Source organism: Mesoplodon bidens, assembly GCF_964165515.1.
Source record: "Mesoplodon bidens genome assembly, chromosome: 2".
Classification (NCBI taxonomy): Eukaryota; Metazoa; Chordata; class Mammalia; order Artiodactyla; family Ziphiidae; genus Mesoplodon; species Mesoplodon bidens.
Genome location: NC_138177.1, coordinates 174,107,402 through 174,128,477, shown reverse-complemented (window position 1 = coordinate 174,128,477; position 21,076 = coordinate 174,107,402).

Sequence of the window (21,076 nt, the reverse complement as noted above, 5' to 3'; positions counted from 1 at the left end):
TCAGTGAACCCTGTCGGATCTGCCTCCAAAAAATAGTTTCAATCTGACCACTTTTTCCCGCTCCACTGCTTGTTTCTGGTTGGGATTATTAACACCGTCTCCAGCTGGTCTCTCTGCTTCCACTCCGGCCTCCCTATGATCTGTGGTCAGAAAGGTATCCAGAGGGATTCTGTCTAAATTCTTCAATAATTCCTCATCTCACTCAGATGAGTGGGACCTTTCCTTTGGCCTCAAGGTCAACACGATTCTACCTTCTACCTTTCTGACCTCATCTCCTAGTACCCTGGCCCTTTCCCTCCACCCCCTGCCCATGCTGGTCTCCCAGCAGGTCCTTGAATGTGCCAGCCAAGCGCCTGTATCAGGGCTTTGCACATCCTGTTCCCCTTCCTGGCACTCGGACTCCCCAGATACACCCATTGCTTGTTCCCTCACTTCCTTCAATTTCCTGCTAGAGTGTCACTCTGCTAGAGAGGCTTCCCGGCCACTGTATAAAGCAGCGAACTTGCCCTGATCTATGGTGTTGATCACCACATCTTTTCACTGTTGATGTTGGCCTTGATCAGCCAGCTGACCAACTGGTTAGTTTTCTCCACTTGTTATGGGCTGAAGGTGTACCCCACCCAAATTCCCATGTTGAAGTCCTCGGGATCCCAGGATGTGACCTTATCTAGAGATAGGGGCTTTACAGAGGTAATTAGGTTAGAATGTGGTCATTAGGGTAGGCCCTAATCCAATATGACTGGTGACCTAATAATAAAAGGGGCGGTTTGGAGACCGACACACATACAGGGAGAATACCATGTGAGCATGAAGATGGCCATTTGCAAGCCAGGGAAAGAAGCCTGGAAGAGATCTCTTTCTCACAACCCTCAGAAGCAACCAACCCTGCTAATATCTTAATTGTGGCCTTCTAGCCTCCCAAACTTGAGATAATAAATCTCTGCTGTTTAAGCCACTCAGTTTGTGGTGCTTTGTTAGGGTGGCCCTAGGAAATCAACACACTGTTATAAAGTCATTCTTTTCCCAATTTCCATCTTCTATGCATTGGAAGGAAGTCATTATGTGCAGCCCACACTTAAGCTCTACCCCTTGAGGGGAGAGTATCTACATAAACTACTTGGAATTCTCATGCATGACTAAAACAATGCATGTTTTAGTCATTTGTTTATTGCCTGTTTCCCTCAACCAGACTCGAACTCCCGAGGCCATGGATTTCAGCTCTCTGGTTCACTGCCAAATCCTAGCACCTAGAACCTAGCACCTAGGCACATAGTAGGCAGCTGAATATTTGGATGAAGAAAATAATGAGACAGCAACGACAATAATTAGAACTGGACTATATTATCTAGTTTAAAGACATATACTGTCAGAATGGGTGAAAAAAGCACACCTTTGTACTAAAGAAAGTCCCAAGATACTAAATCACAGGAAGTTTGAAAAGTAAAAGAATAGAAAAAGACATACCAAAAGAAAAGCCAACCCAAAGGAAGCTGGTGTGGCATTAGTAATTGTGGATAAAATATTATTAGGAAACAATCATGTAATTATGTTTATATATTATATATTTATATATACTATCGAAGAAAAAAATCAGTCCATCTAAGAAAGAAATGGAAAACTTTATTTGAGCCAAGTTGAGGAACAGTTCTTGGAAATCTCCTCTAATCTGCCCATTAGAGGTCAAAGCACTGTTATATGTGCCTTTGAGACAGAGGACTGTACATTAAATGACGTAGATAATTTGCATAATCCAGATCTACAAGTACAGAGTGGTAGGTCATCATGACCCCTTACAAGATTAAGAAAGAATGCTGTCTTTTAAGGAGTTGTCTTGTTGGTGCTAGGAGAATGTTCTTTACGGTTGAGCATAAAGTATTTCTGCCGGTGGGGAGGTTTCATCAATGCATAATGCAGATAGGCAATGCACAGCACAGGGGAGAGAGGAGGCCAAAGGGCACAGAAAGATTTTTACGTTTAAATTTTCCTTGACTTGCCTTAGAATATGAATTTTTATTTCATATATATAATGTATGTATACTTTATATATGCAATAATGTAATATATTATTAATATATTAAATTTTATATATTAATATATAATTATATATTAATATATATAATTATATATTAATGTATAAATACAATATATAATTAATAAATATAATTGTATATAAATACAGAAAATGTACATTATTAATAAATATAATAAAGCAGTTACCAGATAATGTTAAAATGTTCAATACATTGGAAAGCTAGAATACTTCTGAACTTGTATGGTTTAATAACGTAAGTTCAAAATATACAAAGCTGAGTTTCCTGAGTTTTCTTTTTGCCTGTATATCCCAGACTAGGTACCAGAGAAGCCAGCAACCCAGAAACATCAGACAAAAACACAGTCAAAAAAACCCCACAAAAGCCTGCTGTCTTTAACCAAATGACCAGGAAAAGCTCAGCTGAGCAAGACTGGAAGCTTTTAGACAATAACCACCTATTTCGGCCAAACGGCATAGAAAAGACTGTGACCCCAGGCTTACCTTGCCAGCGAAGGATGAGTAAGCAACATTGACTTCCATCTTTGTCAGACAATAAGGAGGTGCCCCAACTGCTCAGCTGTGCTGGTGTCAGAGGAAGCTGAGGAGCTGGGCTTTTCATTCTTACTGGGTATTAATGAGGTGCCTCCCCGATGCCGTGGTATTAGTGGAGACCACGTGAGGGGGCCTGGTCTCCCACCACCCTGAAGTAATGACGGGCTCCTTCTCACTGACGTGGTGTCAGAGAAGGTCTAGAAGAGGGTCAGGACTTTCACTACCATCCAGGGTAATGAGGCCAACCCCCCACCCCCGTGGTAGCAGTAGAGACCACATAGGGAGCAGTAACAATTCACCCCTGACTCTCCCAGCCTAGCAGGGAGCCTAAGGTGCCATTCACACACAGCAGTAATCAGGAGACCCTTCCCGACAGTTGTCAATAGAAGCTAAACAGGGAAACTGTGCTCACACTTCCACCTGGCAGCAGTGAGGTGGCATCCCTGTTTCCCCACTAGAGCAGTGTCAGAGGGGCCCTGCTGTAACGTAATGTTTAAATAAGATCCAGAGTTTCATAACATAACACCCAAAATATCCAGGTTTCAGTAGGAAATTATTTGTTATACCAAGAACTAGGACGATCTCAACTTGAATGAGAAAAGACAATCACCATACACCAATGCTGAGATGAAAGGATGGAAAAGATATAATATGCCAACAGTAATAAAAGAAGGCATAAGTGGTTTTATTAATAATGAGGTAACATAGATTTCAAAGCAAAGAAATTACCAGGGACAGAGAGAGACGTTACATAATGATAAAAGAATCATTTCACTAAGAAGACATAGAAATCCTAAATGTGTATGCACCAATCAACAGAGCTACAAAATATATGAAGCAAAAACTGATAGAACTGAAAAGAGAACAGACAAATCCACAATTATAGTTGGGGACTTTAACTCTCTCAACAAGTGATAGAAAAACTAGACAGAAATCAGCAGTTATAGAAGAACTCAACTACACTATCAACCAACAGTATCTATTTTAACATGTATAGAACACCCCACCCAACAACAGCAGAATATACATTCTTTTCAAGGACCAATGGGACATATGCCGAGACAGACCATATCCTGGGTCATAAAACAAATCTCAAAAAATGTCAACAAGTTGAAAACTTACAGAGTGTGATCTCTGACCACAGGGAGATGTAAACAAAAATCAATAACAGAAAGATAATAGGAAAATATCCAAAAGCTTGGAAATTAAGTAATATACTTCTAAATGATACATGGGTCAAAGAGGAAGTCTCAGGGAAATAAAAAATACATTAAACTGAAAATAGAAGTACATCATACCAAAATACATGGGACACAATGAAAGCAATGATGAGAGGGAAATCTATAGCATTAAATGCTGACATTAACAAAGGGGAAAACATCTCATATTGATATTCTAAGCACCCTTTTTAAGAAACTAGAAAAAGAAGAGCAAAAAGAGACCCGAAGAAAGCAGAAGGAAGGAAAAAATAAAGATAAGAGCAAAATCAACGCAATTGAAAACAGAAGAACAATAGGGAAAAGCAATGAAACAAAAAGCTGGTTCTTTGAAAAGATCAAATAACAGAGTGGGGAGAGAGGCACAATTATCAACATCAGGAATGAAACCAGCAATATCAATACAGACCTGCAGACATCAAAATAATAATAGGGGAATACTACAAACAGCTCCACACACATAAATTGGACAACTTAAGTGAAATGGACCACTTTCTCGTAAAACACAAACAACCAAAATTCACCCAATATGAAATAGGTAATTTGAATAGCCCTGTATCTATTAAAGAAATTCCCGAAAAAGACATCTCCTGGCTCAGATGGTTTCACTGGAAAATCCTATCAAATATTTGAAGAATTAACACCAACTCTACACAATACTTTTCAGAAAACTGAAGAGGAGAGGTCCTTCCTCAATTCATTTTATGAAGCCAGTATTACTCGGATATCAAAATATAGGAAACTAAAGTCTATTGAACTCTGAGAATTGGAAAAGTCTACTAGACTGGGAGATTTTGATACATCTCACTGACTGATAGAGCAGACAAAAAAATCGGTAGTCCATAGAAGATTTGACAAGCACAAATAACAACTCCATCCAATCAACATACACGTAACCAGGCATCAAGCATGGACAAATACTCATTCTTCTCAAGCACAGGGAACATATGTGAAAACTGACTATATGGGTACCAGCCACAAAGCAAGTCTCAACAGAATCAAAATAAATTGTATCATCTGGACCACATCCTCTGACTCTAATGCAATTAACTGAGAACTCAGTCAGGATAATAAGAAAATCCTATTTGTTTGAAAATTTTAAAAAGTTTTTTAAAGAACTTACTGATCAAAGGAGACATTGATGGAAATTATGAACTGAGCAATAGTAAAAAAGACAACATATGAAAACTCAGGGACTCAGCTAAAGTGGTTCTTAGAACAAAAACATAGTCTTAAACGTTTGGGGTAGAAAATAAGAAAAGCAAGAAATCAATGAATTAAGCACCCAGCTTGAGAAGTTAGAAAAATAAGATAGACCCAAAGAAAGGAAAGGTAAATGTAAAAGTGAGAGATGGTAAAAACAAAAAAAATGGGAGTTTTAAAATTCCAAAAGTTGGTTCTTCAGAAAGATTAATTAAACAGGTAAACTTCTGACAAGATTCATTGGGGGAAAAGAGAAAGGCATAAACAAAGGGACTTAATGAGGCAGGCACAGGAGAGGATGAAGCTGTACATAGAAAACCCAAGGAAACCCCCTTGGTGCCTGAAATGGGAAGATAGAGACCATCTTAGATCTACTGGCCTTTGAATGACCCCAAGAGGGGAGACACCCATGTCCTATGATCTTTCTGGGAGCCAAGCTTGTGAAGCCAAACTTCACACTCCTACATGCAAACACACAGGAGCCCAGGCCTCCAGAGAGGTGCCTGCTACCTCTCCAAAGAAAGTCTCCAGGGTCACAGTCCCTTCCTCTCATACCTCCTTCCTCACTCGCCTCGTCCTGAGAGGTGAAAGAACTCTCAGACTATCACAAGGCTGCACCAAGCTGCATTTCCAAGCTGCTACACCATTTTACATCCCCACCAGCTACATATGAGGGTTCCAGTTTCTCCACATCCTCACCAGCGCTTGCTGTAATCTGTTTTTTGGTAGTAACCGTCCTAATGGGTATGAGGTGGCATCTCACTGTGGTTTTGATTTGCATTTCCCTACTGACCAATAATGTTGAACATCTTTTCGTGTGCTATTGACCATTTGTGTCTCTTCTTTGGAGAACTGTCTACTCAAATCCTTTGTCCATTTTGTAATAGGGTTTTCTTTTTAATGTTGAGTTGTAAGAGCTCATCATATAGTCTGAATATTAGACCTTTATCAGATATAAGATTTGCAAATATTTCCTCCCATTCTGTGGATTGTCTTTTCACTCTCTTGATATTGTCCTCTGAATCACAAAAGTTTAAAACTTTTCTTAAAAAAATTAATTAATTTATTTATTTTTGGCTGCATTGGGTCTTCCTTGCTGCGAGCAGGCTTTCTCTAGTTGTGGCAAGCAGGGGCTACTCTTTGTCGTGGTGTGAGGGCTTCTCATTGCAGTGGCTTCTCGTTGTGGAGCGCGGGCTCTGGGCACGCAGGCTTCAGTAGTTGTGTCACAGGGGCTCAGTAGTTTTGGCTCGTGGGCTCTAGAGTTCAGGCTCAGTAGTTGTGGCACATGGGCTTAGTGGCTCCGCGGCATATGGGATCTTCCCAGACCAGGGCTCGAACCCGTGTCCCCTGCATTGGTAGGCGGATTCTTAACCACTGCACCACCAGGGAAGTCCCACAAAAGTTTAAAGCTTTGATGAAATCAAATTTATTTTTTCTTTAGTTGCTAAAACAAAATTTATTTATTTATTATTATTATTATTATTATTATTATTTTTTTTTTTTTTTTTTTTTTTTGCTGTATGCGGGCCTCTCACTGCTGTGGCCTCTCCCGTTGCGGAGCACAGGCTCCGGACACACAGGCTCCGCGGCCATGGCTCGCGGGCCCAGCCGCTGCGCGGCATGTGGGATCTTCCGGGATAGGGGCACGAACCCGTGTCCCCTGCATCGGCAGGCGGACTCTCAACCACTGCGCCACCAGGGAAGCCCTATTTATTATTTTTAAAAAATTTATCTATTTTATTTATTTCTTTTTGGTTACGTCGGGTCTTCACTGCTGCGCGTGGACTTTCTCTAGTTGCAGCAAACGGGGGCTACTCCTCATTGCGATGCGTGGGCTTCTCATTGCGGTGGCTTCTCTTGTTGCAGGGCACGGTTCTAGACACGCGGCCTTCAGTAGTTGTGGCTCACGGGCCCTAGAGCGCAGGCTCAGTAGCTGTGGCACATGGGCTTAGTTGCTCTGCGGCATGTGGGATCTTCCCGGACCAGGGATTGAACCCGTGTCCCCTGTATTGGCAGGCGAGTCTTAACCACTGCATCACCAGGGAAGCCCCAAAACTAAATTTAAATGAAAAGAAAATATAGGTGAACAAATGTGAAAACTTAGATGAAATGGACAAATTTCTAGAAAAATATAACATCCACACAACCAGCAGTGTGCTGGTAAATGCTTAACAGTTGACTTTCCAAACCAACCAAACACATACACACACAAACAAAATCTGCTCATTTGTAGCGTTTACCAATTTCTGTGGTGTAAATATTCCCACCACAGCCAGTTTCAAGCTACCAATATGGCATCATTGAGTGCAGAGGCAGCCACCAGCACACTGCTGAGTTCTAACACAAGAAATGGAAACCTGCCATGTCTTGCTGCAAATGAGCAAGACACCCTCCACCCTCCACTCTGGTAGCTGCTGATGTTGCCGCTAGTGAGGGATGATCTTGGCAGGGTCCCGCCAGAGAGGGGCAGCCCAGGAACTCACACCCACTCCTGGCCTGGCTCTCTTTCTGCGGACTGTGACTGAGCAATGGTCCTGTCTGAATATTTGAACCTAACCAGGCATGTGTAGACTCATGCATCACAGAATGTCAGTGACCAGCTCCTGGCAATTGCAGCTCAGAGAGGGCCAGCAACGTGTCCAAGGTCACACAGCAGCATATGGCAGAGTTCAACTGGGAGTTAAGCCTCCCATCCCGGTCTTGGAACTGTGCAAATTTGAGTCTGGCCCATGAACCCTCTTCAGCTGGGCCCCTGGGCATCTCGTGCTGCCCTGTGCTGGCCTGGGGATGCCAATGGGATCATGCATACACCAAGGCCAGGTCTGGCTGTCCTCACTGCTTCCCTCGGGAAGCCTAGGGAGCCCCGGGAGCAGGGCTACCACTGGGGGTGGGGGTCAGCAAGGCCAGCCTTGAGCCATGGGGAGAGCCCACCTCCCACAGGACCAAGTCAGCAGGGTGAGGTTTCCAGGAGGTTCTGGACACTCCCCAGAGGAGGCGGGCATCCCCTGGGGGCCCTTCCGGAGGCTGCGGGTACAATGGAGAAATAAAGCGTGGGCTTCAGAAGCGCTCAGAGCCAGGCTGGCGATCCAGGTCCCCACGTAGGTGCTGCGTGACCTTAGGCAAAGTGTCTCAACATCTTTGAACCTCTGTTTCCTCTAATAAAGATGTCCAGCTCAATGGCATGAGGCTCGAATGAGGTAATGTTCAAGTGCTTTCTCTGGGCTGGCATACAGCAGGTGCTCAATAAACAGCAAGCTCCTCTCCTCCTGCAGCTATCTCAGCTGGGCCTTTCCCCTGCTCAGGGCATCCTGCCAGCTGACCGCGTAGTGGTGGGCAGAGCGGCGAGGTGACCCTCCAAGCCCCACGACCCATAGTGGCAAATTCCTACCACAGCCAGGTCCTGAGTCGGCCTCCTTAGGGGATGCTCAGGGGCAGGGGTGCAGAGCCAGGAGGGGGGATCCAGCCACAAGGTGATCCCTGAAAACCCCCAATACAGGCAATCTTTCTGACACCTGAGCTGTCCCCCCAAGGACAGCTTGAGGTGTAGAGCTGCTCCACTTGGCCCCAGTGCAGGCTAGAGCCATGGTCAAGGATCAGGGGACCAGTGGAAGGTCCAACCTCTGCTGCTGATGTGCTGTGTGACCTTGGGCAAGTCATTGCCCTCCCTCTGGTCCTTACTGTTCCCTCCTGTAAAAGACAGGTATTGGGCCCACTCAGCTCTGGGGTCCCTCTGGCTCTGATTGTTGGAGATTTCCAGCCTCCACCCAGCTGTGACTTTCAGAGAAGTGGCCTGGACCAGGGCTGCACCCCAGCAGGCATTTTGCTTGGCTCACGCAGGAGCTGCGCCCCAGGCTCCCTGGGCCAGACCAATAAATGGGGCTCGTAAATGTCTGGCAAGGCAGCAGGCCTCCCTCAGATAAAAAGTGTTTTCCAAACAGGGCTGAGAAAGGCTGGCTCTGGGCATCCCTGAGTCAGGCTGTTACAGGGGCAGTGGTGCAGAGGGCATCCAGCTGCCCAGCCCTCCCAGCCCAAGGGTGTGCGGAACCAGCTCCCCTAGTCATCCACCCTGTCTGCTGCCTCTCTCCTTCCCTCCTTCCCTTTGGACATAAACTTGGACTCTAGTCCTGCCTTCCTGTGTGGCCTTGGGCCTGTCACTTCTCCTTCTGGGCCTCAGTTTCCCCATTTGTCAAACAGGGGGGCTAGTCTTTGGCTGGCCTTGCTCCTGGATGGTGTTGAGACTTAAGGGAGACAGCGTGTGAAAGCCCTTTGCCAGAACAGAGCAAATGTGTTGTGTAAGAGTGACACTCACGACAGAGCGGCTCCCTTCCAGGAAGAGGCAGGAAGACAGTTTCCTGAGGGCTCCTCCATCAGACTGGAGATTCCTCCAGGACAGCATCTGTGCTTCCCCTGTTAGATCAGAAGTTTCATAAAAGAGGGAGAGAGGGGCGTTGCCTAACCCTTAACTCCTGTAAGGTAGGGCCTGTCTTTCCCCCATCAGACTAGGTGATCTGTGTCATCAGGGGCTATACCTCCCCAGCAGGTGGGAAGTTTCCCGAGGGTAGGGGCTGTCCTCTCCTCTCAGAGAGGAAGCTCCTGAGGACGGGCAGTGTGTCTCTCCTCTCAATCTGGGGGTCCTGCAGAGCATGGGCTGTGCCTCCCCATTCAGACTGGGGCCCCACTGTCCTCCTCTATGTTTCTCCTTCCCAGCCAGGGCCCAGAAGGCCTGTGTTGTGGACGGTTGCTGGGTGCGGGGCTGGCCCTTGGGGACCAGCGCTGGACGTCAGGGAGAAAGGAGGTCACACGTGGACCGAGGGGAAGTGGAGAGGGAAGCGCGTATTAAAGCAAAGCAGCGGCTCGGAGCGAGGCGCCCGCCCTGCCAGGCCTCAATGGCACTGTGAGCTCAGGACAGAGGGCCAGGGTCGGGCTGGGTGATTCAGGCCTGCCCTGGGGCTGGTTGGCTCTCAGACTCAGCCCAACCCCACCTGGCCTCACCAGCTTTTTTGGAGTGGGAGTGGGTCGCTGAGGCTGGTGGCACTGGGGTGCTGTTGGAGACGAGATGAGGGAGGAGTAGCAGGTGGTGCAGACCTGGGCTAGTGTCCCCGAGTCAGTGCTGGACAGCTGTCCGTGGATCAGAGCTACTCAGTCCTCTTCTTGTACAGCTGTAAAGACCAAGGTCATAGAGAGGGTGCCCAGGCCACCCAGCCAGTCTGCAGGGCGTTGAGCCTGGAACCCAAGGTTCTGACTCCTGGCCCAGTGCCCCTTCCACTCTGCCTGCCTACTTCTTGGGGAGACTCAGCTTGTGCTCTGAGGGAGCCTCTCCTCCCATCTGAGGGTGGATAGAACACCCCCCCAGCCCCCGACAAGCTCACTGTTAGCCCTGAGCCCGGATAACCCAGAGACAAATCTGGGTGCTGTCTGGAAGACTTCCCAGCCCCTCCTACCCAGGACACTGAGCCTGATACTTTCCAGAATTTACCCCTGAGCAAAGGCACAACTGGATACACGCCTTGGAGGGACTCCGGGGTTGCAGCCGGGGAAGCTAGCTGTGAGCACAGAAACTCCTTGAACGTTTCTGCTTAATAGTTGTGGCGTGTGCGTTTTGAGTTCCGCTCTACCGTGCAGGGCTGGTGGTTTATCTTTTTCATGTTGTTTTGTAGACATTGCTTATGTGTTCTGGATGTGAGTCCTTTGTCAGAGACACGGATTATGAGTATCTTCTCTTCTACATGGAATATTAAGTCATCAGCTCATTCCAGGAGCATCAATAATGAACAGACTGGCAAGACGTGGAAACAACCTAAAGGTCCATTGACAGATGAATGGATAAAGAAGATGTGGTACATATATACAATGGAATACTACTCAGCCATAAAAAAGAACAAAATAATGCCATTTGCAGCAACATGGATGCAACTAGAGATGATCATACTAAGTGAAGTAAGTCAGAAAGAGAAAGACAAATACCATATGATATCATTTATAGGTGGAATCTAATATATAACACAAATGAACCTATCTATGAAACAGAAACAGACTCACAGACATAGAGAACAGACTGGTGGTTGCCAAGGGGGAGGATGTTGAGGGATGGAGTGGGAGGCTGGGGTTAGCAGATGTAAGTTATTATATATAGAATGGATAAACATCAAGGTCCTACTCTATAGCACAGAGAACTATATTCAATATCCTATGATAATGGAAAAGAATATATATATATGTGTACCTAAATCACTTTGCTGTATAGCAATAATTAACACAACATTGTAAATCAACTATACTTCAATTAAAAAAATAAGGGAAAAAAATAACGAACTGGCCAGACCCTGTTTGTGCTGGGCGCTGGGGTTCCGAGATGCACGTGATGTGGCCCCTGCCCTCAAAGGGAGCACATCTCTGGAGGAGAGACAGACATTTAGAATGAGGAAGAAAGAAAGGCCAGTTTCTCTCACGAAGCTAACATGATTTTCTTTACAAAAGTTTTATCAAAACTTTCTTCAGAATCCAGCCAGGGTGAAAAGAAAGGTTTCCCCGTGTTTGTTTTCTGCACTGGGTCTTTAAATCCTGTGCAGTGAGTGCTGCTTCTAGATGCTTCCTTGACTCCACAAGCCCCATTGGCTGAACGTGTACTCAACCCCTGACCTCTTCCCTGGTTTCTGCCCTGGTTTTGGGTGGCTTCACCAGGACGTGGTCTAATTCTCAACCCTGGAACCCGGTTCTTGGTGTTCAGGGGATGTGAGTCAAGCGGCCTGGGAGTGTGCGAAGCAGGGGTGGGGTCAGTCCCGATGAATATTCTGCAAAGCTGGGTCCAGTTTAGGACTCCTCACCTGTCCTGGGGTCAGTGGGTACCATGTCAGGCCGAGCCAGACTCCACTCCCACCCTTGGGCTGCCAGCCCTGAAGGGGACTCGGGAGGCTGTGAGCAGGACGTGGGCAGAGGCCAACCCTTGGAGCAAAGGGGGCAGGAAGAGGCTGGTTGGATGGGCCTGGCACGGAAGTGAGCCCAGGCCACGGAGACGTCCGCGGCCCTCCGGTGCATGGACGGTGGGGCCTTGGCGGGCTGGGGGCAGGGTGTCCGGAAGTGTGACGGTAGGCAGAGGAGGGCAGAGAGGCCTGGGCTCCAGCCCGGGCCCTGTTCCTGGCGTACCACGTGCCAACAGCCAACGCCCCTCTTACCTAAGAGGCCTCAGTTCTCTTATCTATGAAGTGGCCTCCACGGCTCCGCCGTTCTCTGAAACGTGACTGGGAAGGAGGGACCGTGAACACATTGGATCGGGTTCCCTCCTTGGGGAGCCCAGAGGAAAGACAGAGAAGCAAGAGGCATAGTCTGAATCAGGGAGGGAAAACCCAGTCCCGGCACGGGAGGCTCCAGCAATACCTCTGACCGGAAGGCTCCGGACCCCGCGCTGGACCAGGAGCCCGTGGAATTGGGGGCATCTCTTTCTGCTTGTTTATAAGACCTGTGTTGTCATCTCTGCATCTGCCTGAGACTGTCCCAGGCCCCCAGAGCTCCGTGAGGGCACGGACTGTGTCCCACCCCAGTACAGACGGCGGGGCAGCACTATGGGGGTGTGTGGTGCCCCCGTGAGCAGCCTCGAGCCCCTGAGCTATTGCCCCCGCACCCTCTGCCCCCCTGGGTCAGGAGGCAGGGGCAGGGGACCAGGCAGACGACCACACTCGTGTCTATATGCCCCCTGCCCCCAGAAACTGTGGGTGCTGTGTCCTGAAGACTTGGGAATCCTGGGATCAGCTTATGAGGAATCACAGCCACTTTGGAGGGTGGAAGCAAGGACCTCGGGCCCCAGACAGCACGTGGGCAAGGTGGGGTTCATGAAAGGCAAGGCTGCGGACCCTCAGAGACCATCAGACCATCCCCTGACCCCTGACACACGCAGATAGGAAAACCCAATCAGGGCTCTGACCGATCTGTGGGTGTTTCCCCCTTCCCAGCCCAGCGTACCCCAGGACAGGGATGGATGCAGAGCACATAAGAGCCATCAGCCTTGGGGGCCAGGGTGACGGCAGGAGCACGAGCTCAGAGTCACAACTGTCCTGAATGAGTTGTATGACTTTGGGAGGCATCTGCTCCTCTCTGAGCCATGCTCTGTTCACCTGTAACTGCCTTTCTGGGGTGCAAGGGACCACGGTGAGCTGCGGTGAGTGCTCAGAGCAGAGTCTCAGAGTGTGGCCTCCCTCCCCTCCTCCAGGGGGGCCGGGCACTTTGGGGGAGCCTCAGGACACACTTTGCTGATGTCAGCAAAACTTAGGGGTGTAGGGATAGCCACCCTGCCTCTTGTCTGCATGGGAGGCTAGGTTGGAGGGCAGGGGGTGGGGAGCTGGAGATGCCACCGCCAGGGACCTGGTTCTTGGCGTTACCAATCAGCATTCCTGGCCTTCCCCCAATCAATAGAAATTGATGAGAAGCCAGATAAGAAATTCAGGCAAGGCTTTATTGGGGCTCCTGCTGCAGCACGGGGGAACGAGAACAAGTAACAGGTTCCCTTGCTGGCTCCCTGAGGAGGGGTGAGCTGGGTAGGGGTGTGTCCAGGGGTCAGGCCGGAGGGGTGGCTTAGGGGGTCTGCCCTCCCCTTTGGTGGTGGTGTGTGCAGGGGGCATGCGCGGTACCCTGCTTTTGCTCCCGGCTCTTCAGAAGTGGCAGTTGGGTTTTTGGTCTTTTTGTATCTTGTTGTCCATCATTTGCCCCAACTGCACATGCACCGCAGTTATTTTAGTCCCTTATAGTTACTTTGTATTTTGTTGCTCAAGGAGACATTTGTCTATGTGCAAGCACTGCAGCAAAGGTCCCGAGTTTGAGCAGTTGGTCCCAGAAAAGACAGTGGGAGGTGAGTGGGCAAGCAGGATGTGGCGGAGGTGTTGACAGCTTCTAGGGCGTTGGCCATCTGATAAGCCCTGTGGCTTCCTTGCCAAAGACTTCATGAGATTTATTTGTTTTCTTTAGAGCCAGGTGAGGTGCCAGGTGAGCTGGCTTCCAGCCTCGGCTTTGTGGCTGGCTGCTTTGTGAGCCAGAGCCAGTCACCACCCATCTCTGGGCCTCAGTCTCCCTGTCCGTGATCTTCCTGCCTGCACCCTAGTGCTGGTGGATCCAGTTTATTTGGCTGAGTCGTCTGATGGCTCCCAGCCTCAGTTTCTTCATTGGCATAGTGGGGATAAACACAGCTACCACCTGGGAGATGTCAAGGGGGTTGTCCCCTCAGCACCCAGTCCAGGGACGCCGTAGGTGATCAGTACCTGGCCGAGTGCAGGGAGCAGGGGGCTTGGAGGAACGGACCCTGGGGGAGCGGGAAGCTGAGAGAGGATCTGGGGGGCTCTAGGACTCCCTCCTCCTCTCCCCTCAGTGTCTCTGTGCCTTTCATTCTCTCTTGGTTTCGGTCCCTCCCTCTGTCTTTCAGCCTGTCTCTCTCCGTCTCGGTCTCTCTCTGCATCTCACTCTGTCTCTTTCCCTGTGTTTCTCTGTGTCTCTCCTCCTCCTCCTCACTCTCTCCCTTTTGTTCTCTGTTTTGGGCCTTCTTTGTCTCTGTCTCTGTTTTTCAGCCTGTTTCTTTCTGTTTTTCTCCTTCCCTTTCCCATTCTCACTCCTCTCTGGAGGCCCTCTGGCTTCACTGAACTGCCTGGCCAGGCTAGGGTGGGGAGAAGGCCGAAGGTCTGCTCTCAGGTGACACTGGGGTCCCTGAGGATGCTCAGTTCAGTGCCAGGGTCAAGGAGATAAAGGCCAGACAGCCCAAGAGCTCTGTTAAGGGATGGCTGGAACCTCTGCCTGGGGAACGTGGGGGCTTCTGACTGGCTACGGGATCTATGGGATGGGTGGTTGAGAACACTTGTACCACTGTGAGTCTGGATATTTTCATTTAAGCCAGCTTCCTGATCCCCCAGAGCCAAAGGCCTGGCCATTTCCTGTCCCTCTGAAATGTGACGTCTTGTCAGAGGGACGAGGAGAATGTGGTTGAAGCAGGTGGTTTCCCAGGGCAGAGCCTGTGGGTTACTTAGAGAACAGAACACTTCTGGAAACCAGAACCATCTGGGAGGGCTTCCTGGAGGAGGTGGTCTATGAGGGACCAGGAGGGAGCATAATAGGCCCGGGAGCCCAGCCTGTGCTGGGTGCTTTATTTATTTATTTATTTTTCAATGTTTATTTATTTATTTGGCCGCACCGAGTCTTAGTTGCGGCACACAGGATCTTCAGTTGCGGCTCGCAGGATATTTAGTTGCGGCATGTGAACTCTTGGTTGCAGCATGTGGGATCTAGTTCCCTGACCATGGATCGAACCCGGGCCCCCTGCATTGGGAGCGTGGAGTTTCAGCCACTGGACCACCAGGGAGGTCCACTGTGCTGGGTGCTTTAGTAACCTCACGGGTTTCTTCTTCTGCAGAGTGGGGATAAGCACAGCCACCACCTGGAAGATGTCGAGGGGAGTGTGTTGTAAAACCAGCACCTGGACCAGGTGTGTACATAACAAGTCCCTTTTTGCAGATGAGGCCAAAGCATCCCCAGAGGGGTCAAGTGGCTGCCCGTGGTCATGCAGCCAGCGAATGGCGGGGCAGGGCTGGACCCATGCTGTGTGCAGTGCTGGTACAGCCTCCCCAGCTGCTGACGCCCCTGTACCCGCAGCATCCCTTCTTCCCTCCCTGGACGTGGGGTAAAGAGAATGGGTCGTGTGGCCTTGGATCAATTGCTGACCCTCTCCGGGTGTATCACCTGGGACAAATCAGACCAGTGGCTTTCTGAGAGGGTCTGAGGAGCCCCAGGCCCCCGCACCAGGGCTGCAGGGCCTATTGGAGGGGGAAGGGTGTGAGCATGTGGGCTTTGAGCCCCCACCTTGCTTGGTCCTGAGGGTCTGCTCTTTAATCTGTTTTAACTGTGGCCTCCTGCACTTCCAGGTTCTCTGTAAAGCCTCCTATTTCCCTGAGTTTCTAGGAGCGTATGTACCCCGACTCCTCTACCCCAGCCATCAGGCCCCCCCCTGTCCCCAGGCTAGCCCCCGACCCCAGGACTCAGGCCAGGCCAAGGCCAGCAGGGGCCGGATGGCCTGGGTCCCTGTCCTGGGAGGCTCCAGGGCTTGAAGGGGTGCCAGAGTTGGGTGGCCGGTGTCCAAAAGACCTTAATGGTGTGAGGCGGCTGGGAACTGGTATCTCTTGGGTCCTCCTGCCATCAGGTCTCTGTGCGGGGGTCTGGGATCGAGGCTGCTCTGGGACTAGCAGGCCAGACGCAGGGCAGTCTTGCCCTTCCCAGGGCAGAAGCTGGGGGTGCATGTGATGTAACAGGAGAGGCTGAGGCCAGTGGCCCCTGCAGCCTATAACAACACAAGAGCTAGCCTGGCTTCATCCTCCTTGGAGGCAGTGGAACATGGTGACACAGTCTCTGAGTCCCATGGATGGGGCTGCAGCTCTGCCTCTGTCCTCATTAGCAGGACACCTTGGACAGGTTGCTTAAACTTCCTGAGACTAGACTTCCTTCTCTGCAAAGCAGAGGCAACAACAGCGTTTGTCTCCTAGGTTTGATGCAAGAAGAAAAGATGGTGCCTGCAAAGCGCTTAGCTGGCACGTTGTAAGTGCTCAGTCAGTGCTGGCTCGCATTCTTACCCTCCCTTCCCTCCGTGCCTGCATCCCTGGTCCTCTGCACATCCCCTTATTGTGGCTTTTACAAAACGTCCTCGTGACAACGTGTTCACACGTCCACGTTCCCCATAAACCATGCTTTCCTATAAGGCAAATTGGGATCTGGTTTTTCTCATCTATTCATGGCCCGGCCCATGGTAGATGCCCAAGAAATGTTTGTTGAATAAATGAGTGATTGATTTTGGCAAGATGTTGAACCCTTCTGTACAATGGTTTCTCCACTGGGAGTCTTGGCTGATGATGTCTCGTCAGTAACATAAGCTGGTAAGAACAGCAGTTGGACAGGTCAGAGGTAGATGGAGTGTCAGACGACTTGAGAATCCAAGTTTCTAGCTCTGAGGTTGATTCTCTTTTACTCCACATTGCCTCCACCTGGCTGTGTCTTTAGAGGCAAGTCACTCCCCTTCTCTGGACCTCTCAGTCTCTGTGTGTTCTGTGAGGCCCGCAGACCAAGTTTTCTGGAAGGGCCTGCCTAGATGTGGAGTTCAGCATTAGGGGACGCCCCCTAACACATTCCTGTCCCCAAGCCCCTTTCCAAGAATGATTCTCCAGCTCTGGGTAAGCTGGTAGAAGGTGCTGGATCCAGGCTTATTCTCACAGTGGGACGTCAGCGGTAGCCAGGTTGGCTGACATTCGAAGGTGTTGAATCTCTGCTTTCTCAGCACGAGGAAGAGCCAATATCAAAGAGGATACCCCCAAATTCTCTGCCACTCCCTATTTAATCAAAGGTTTGGATAAAATAAGGAAGCTCATGGAGGAGAGTTGGAAGGATACAAAGCACATATTTCTATAGACAGTTCCTTCCCCAATCTATCTGTGAATCAAGCCAAACCCAACCATAACGATGTTGTGAATTACTTAATTTAATATTCCACCCTTCCCCCAGTTATTAAACTACACCCAGTGGTGGGGGCATTTCTCACAGTTCTCAGGGCCTGGAAGAGCCAGGCTTCTATTCCTCAACTGGTTTAGTTTTAACTTCTGAGCACCATGATTCACAGAATTGATTGCATTTCCCTTTTTTCCTGGGCCACCAGGACACTCACAGCTAAGTCTGCCAACCAGATAGGACGTCTCTCCCTGTCTTTTTCTTTCTTTCCTACTCTTTGACTTCATTTTCTCACTTAAAAAAATCAATCACATCCTGGATATATTTTGTAAGCCATCTCAAATTCTTTTTATTAGGATGTGGGCTGTGAATCCATGAAAGAAGTGGAAGTGTTGAGTCTTCCTGTAGAGTGGATGCTGGAGGAAGAGAGGTGGAAATGGGGAAGGGAGAGCAGGAAGGCTGCTGATGGGCAGAGGTTCATGGAAAAGCCCAGGTCAGGGAGCAACCCCTAGGAGGGGAAGGAGTGCAGCCCAGAGGAAAATGATCAAGATAGGGGTCAGGTACTGAGTGAAGGAGGATCATCAGGGGCCTGGTCTGGGAGCCTTGAATGCCAGGCTACGTTTCTAATTTTTTTTGGCCGCACCGCGTGGCTTATGGGCTTTTAGTTCCCCGACCAGGTATCAAACCCGGGGCCCTGGCAGTGAGACCACCGAGTCCTAACCACTGGACTGCCAGGGAATTCCTAAATTTCTATTTTTTGAGGATCCACTCTGCCCCAGGCACTTTACATATGTCCTTAATAATTTCTACATTATTCCAGGCTTTATGAATTAGGAGACTGAGCCTCAGAGAAGGTAAATCATTTGCCCAGGGTCCTGAAATCTAAGAAATGGCAGAGCCCAGACTGGAACCCCAGACAGCAGCCCCCAGCCGTAGGCTTTGCCCACCTTCCTTTATCCTGAGACCATACGGAGCTGTGGAAGGCTTCTCAGGGAATGATGTCATCAGATGTAGGTTTCAGACAGATCACTGCTGCCTGCAGCATGGAATGCAGTCAGTCTGGGGTCTGGGGGACCAGGAGGCAGCTCAGATCTCTGCTGAGAGATGGTGGTGGCTGGGACCAGGGCAGCAACGGGGATGAGGGTGGGGACAGAGAGGATGGGGTGGGGTCAAGAGAGATTTGGGAGGGAGAGCAGACGGGTCAGGTGGTGTGACTTTCGATGCTGGCGGTGGGGAAGGAGAAGATGTGCTGCAGCGGCTGCTGAGTCGGCCACCTGCGGAGGTGGGGCTGATCCTACCTGACTGCAGCCCCCCAGGCCTGGACCTTGCCCAGTCCAGCCCCCCAAGCGGTGTCATTAGCTTTGCTGACCTTGCCACGTGGAGCCATAGATGTCCCAGAGCCGAGGAAGGAGTTGGTGATTCCTGAAGGTCCCTGGTGATCTGGGCTGGGGTTTCGGGGTCCTGAGGGGACAGTGTGGATCGAGTTGGGTGACTCATGGCCCCCACCACTTCCTGCCATTAGAACTGCTAGCCCCAGGAGCTCTGGCCCTGCAGGAATTAGTGGGTATCCTGCCTTCTCACAATGGCTGAGTCAGAGTAATAGGGAGAGAGTAAAGGGACAAATTAAATAGTTAATCTCACTAGGGGATTGTAAGTAAAGAAAAAAGTATGGGAGACCTCTGTAAGTTAATGAGCACTCAAGAAAACAGGTTTGCTTAGCCACAAAAGCAAGCAAGCTTGCTTAACATTGAAGCAATTCAACAGAAGCATGAGACATAGCCCAAAACAGTAAAACAATGGTGGCATGAGTCCCACATCCTGCTCAGTGAGCTCAATAAGTTAATGACCCCTAGGACATGCTCTCTGCACACATAAAATCAATCATACACAGTCGTGGCTTGACCACATAGGGACAAGAAAACTCCCAGGCCCAACTTGGAGGAGGAGCTGATGATGGAAGCATGACCTCTGCTCAAGAATGAGGAAGAAGGTGGTCATTTCCTCCTCCCCACTTTTCCTTTGATTATAAAACTGTAGCCCACTAAGTTCTCGGGGCATGGCACCCTCTTGCCCATTCGCTTGTCAGCTTCACAAGCGTCCTATTCTAATAAATCACTTCTTATCTATCACTTTGCCTCTTGCTGAATTCTTTCTGCTCTGAGACATAAAGAACCGGGGCTTCTCGGAGCACCCCCAAAATGCCACCTAGTGGTTTCAAGAGCCCTCGGGGCCTTTCCTCCATCCACCTGGGGGTCCAGGATCCTGCTCTGGGTATCAGGGGCACAGAAGGGTGTTGGGGGTGACCTGGGAGGTCCCAGAGGGGTGTGTCCATATAAGAAACTGAGAGGACTCAACAGGTGGTGAGAACTCTGATTTCTAGAACAGCACCTATATACAAAAAGTGCCCAATAGATGTTTTTTCAATGAAGAAATGAAGGAAGGAAGGAAAACCTTGGATCCAGTGACTGCTGTGTCATCTCAGGGATATCATTGCTCTTCTCTGAGCCTTGGCTCACCCAACTGGGAAATGGAGGAGCTGGTCTGATGGTCTCCAGGGACCCTTCCAGCTTGAAGCTGAGGATTCTGGAAAGCAGAGGGAACTGTCCCCGTGGTGCTCAGGGGCGTGGGGCATGGAGAAAGGCCGTAGGGCAGGGTGTCTAGGAGCTAAGCTCTGCAGGTCCTCCCTCCCTCCCTCCCTCCCTCCCTCCCTCCACTGTTGTCCTAGGAAAGCTCAGGCACAGACCCTGTGTGTGTGTGTTGGTTGCGGGGGGGAGCTGCCCCAGAGTGGAAGAGCCCACAGCTGGTGTCAGCTCTCATGGGAACAGCTCAGAGCCCACTCTGACTGGTCACAAGGCCTGAGACAGGCAGGTTCCATGCCCCGATGGTGCCAAGGCTCACCTGGGCCCAGGTAGCTTATCCCCATGGGCATCATATGACTTCCCCAACCAGAGTTATACCCTCTTTACCCAGCAGTTCATAAACAGTCAGTGCTGGGGTCTCTAACTAAAGGCCCAAGGGTCAGGTCTGACTTACAAATGAGTTCGTTTTGCTTGAACCATAGTGTTCTGCTTTTTAAGAAACATTGAATTTCAATACATTGGCCAAAGCAGGCTCTATTCCCTTTGCCACAGTTGCCACTTGTCCCTATTGTCTTGTACTTGGTAGCTTCACACATGTTATCTGCCTGACCCCTGAAGGCATTTGGAAACTCTGAGCTCGATCAACAGCCCTGCTTTGTGGACAGGGAGACTGGAGCAGGGAGAATGGAATCCTAGATGACCTAGAGGTTGGAAGAGCCCTTGAGATCATGAAGGTCTCATTTTCAGATCTCGGTCCCAGTATCATTACTTCGGAGACCTTCCCTGATCAAAGCAGCACCCCTATCCTCTCTGTCCCGTACCCTGCTCTGTTTGTCCTCACCACCTCCTGACATCCCACTCTCTAGCTTCCCAGTTTATTCCCTGTCCCTCCTGCTGCTCTGTGTGCCCCATGAGGGCAGGGACTTGGTTTCACTGTTGTATCCCTAGTGCCAGAATAATGCCTGGCACATGGTAGGTACTCAAAAAAATTGTTGAAGAATGGGAAAAGTGAGGCGCTGGGCATGGTAGCACCA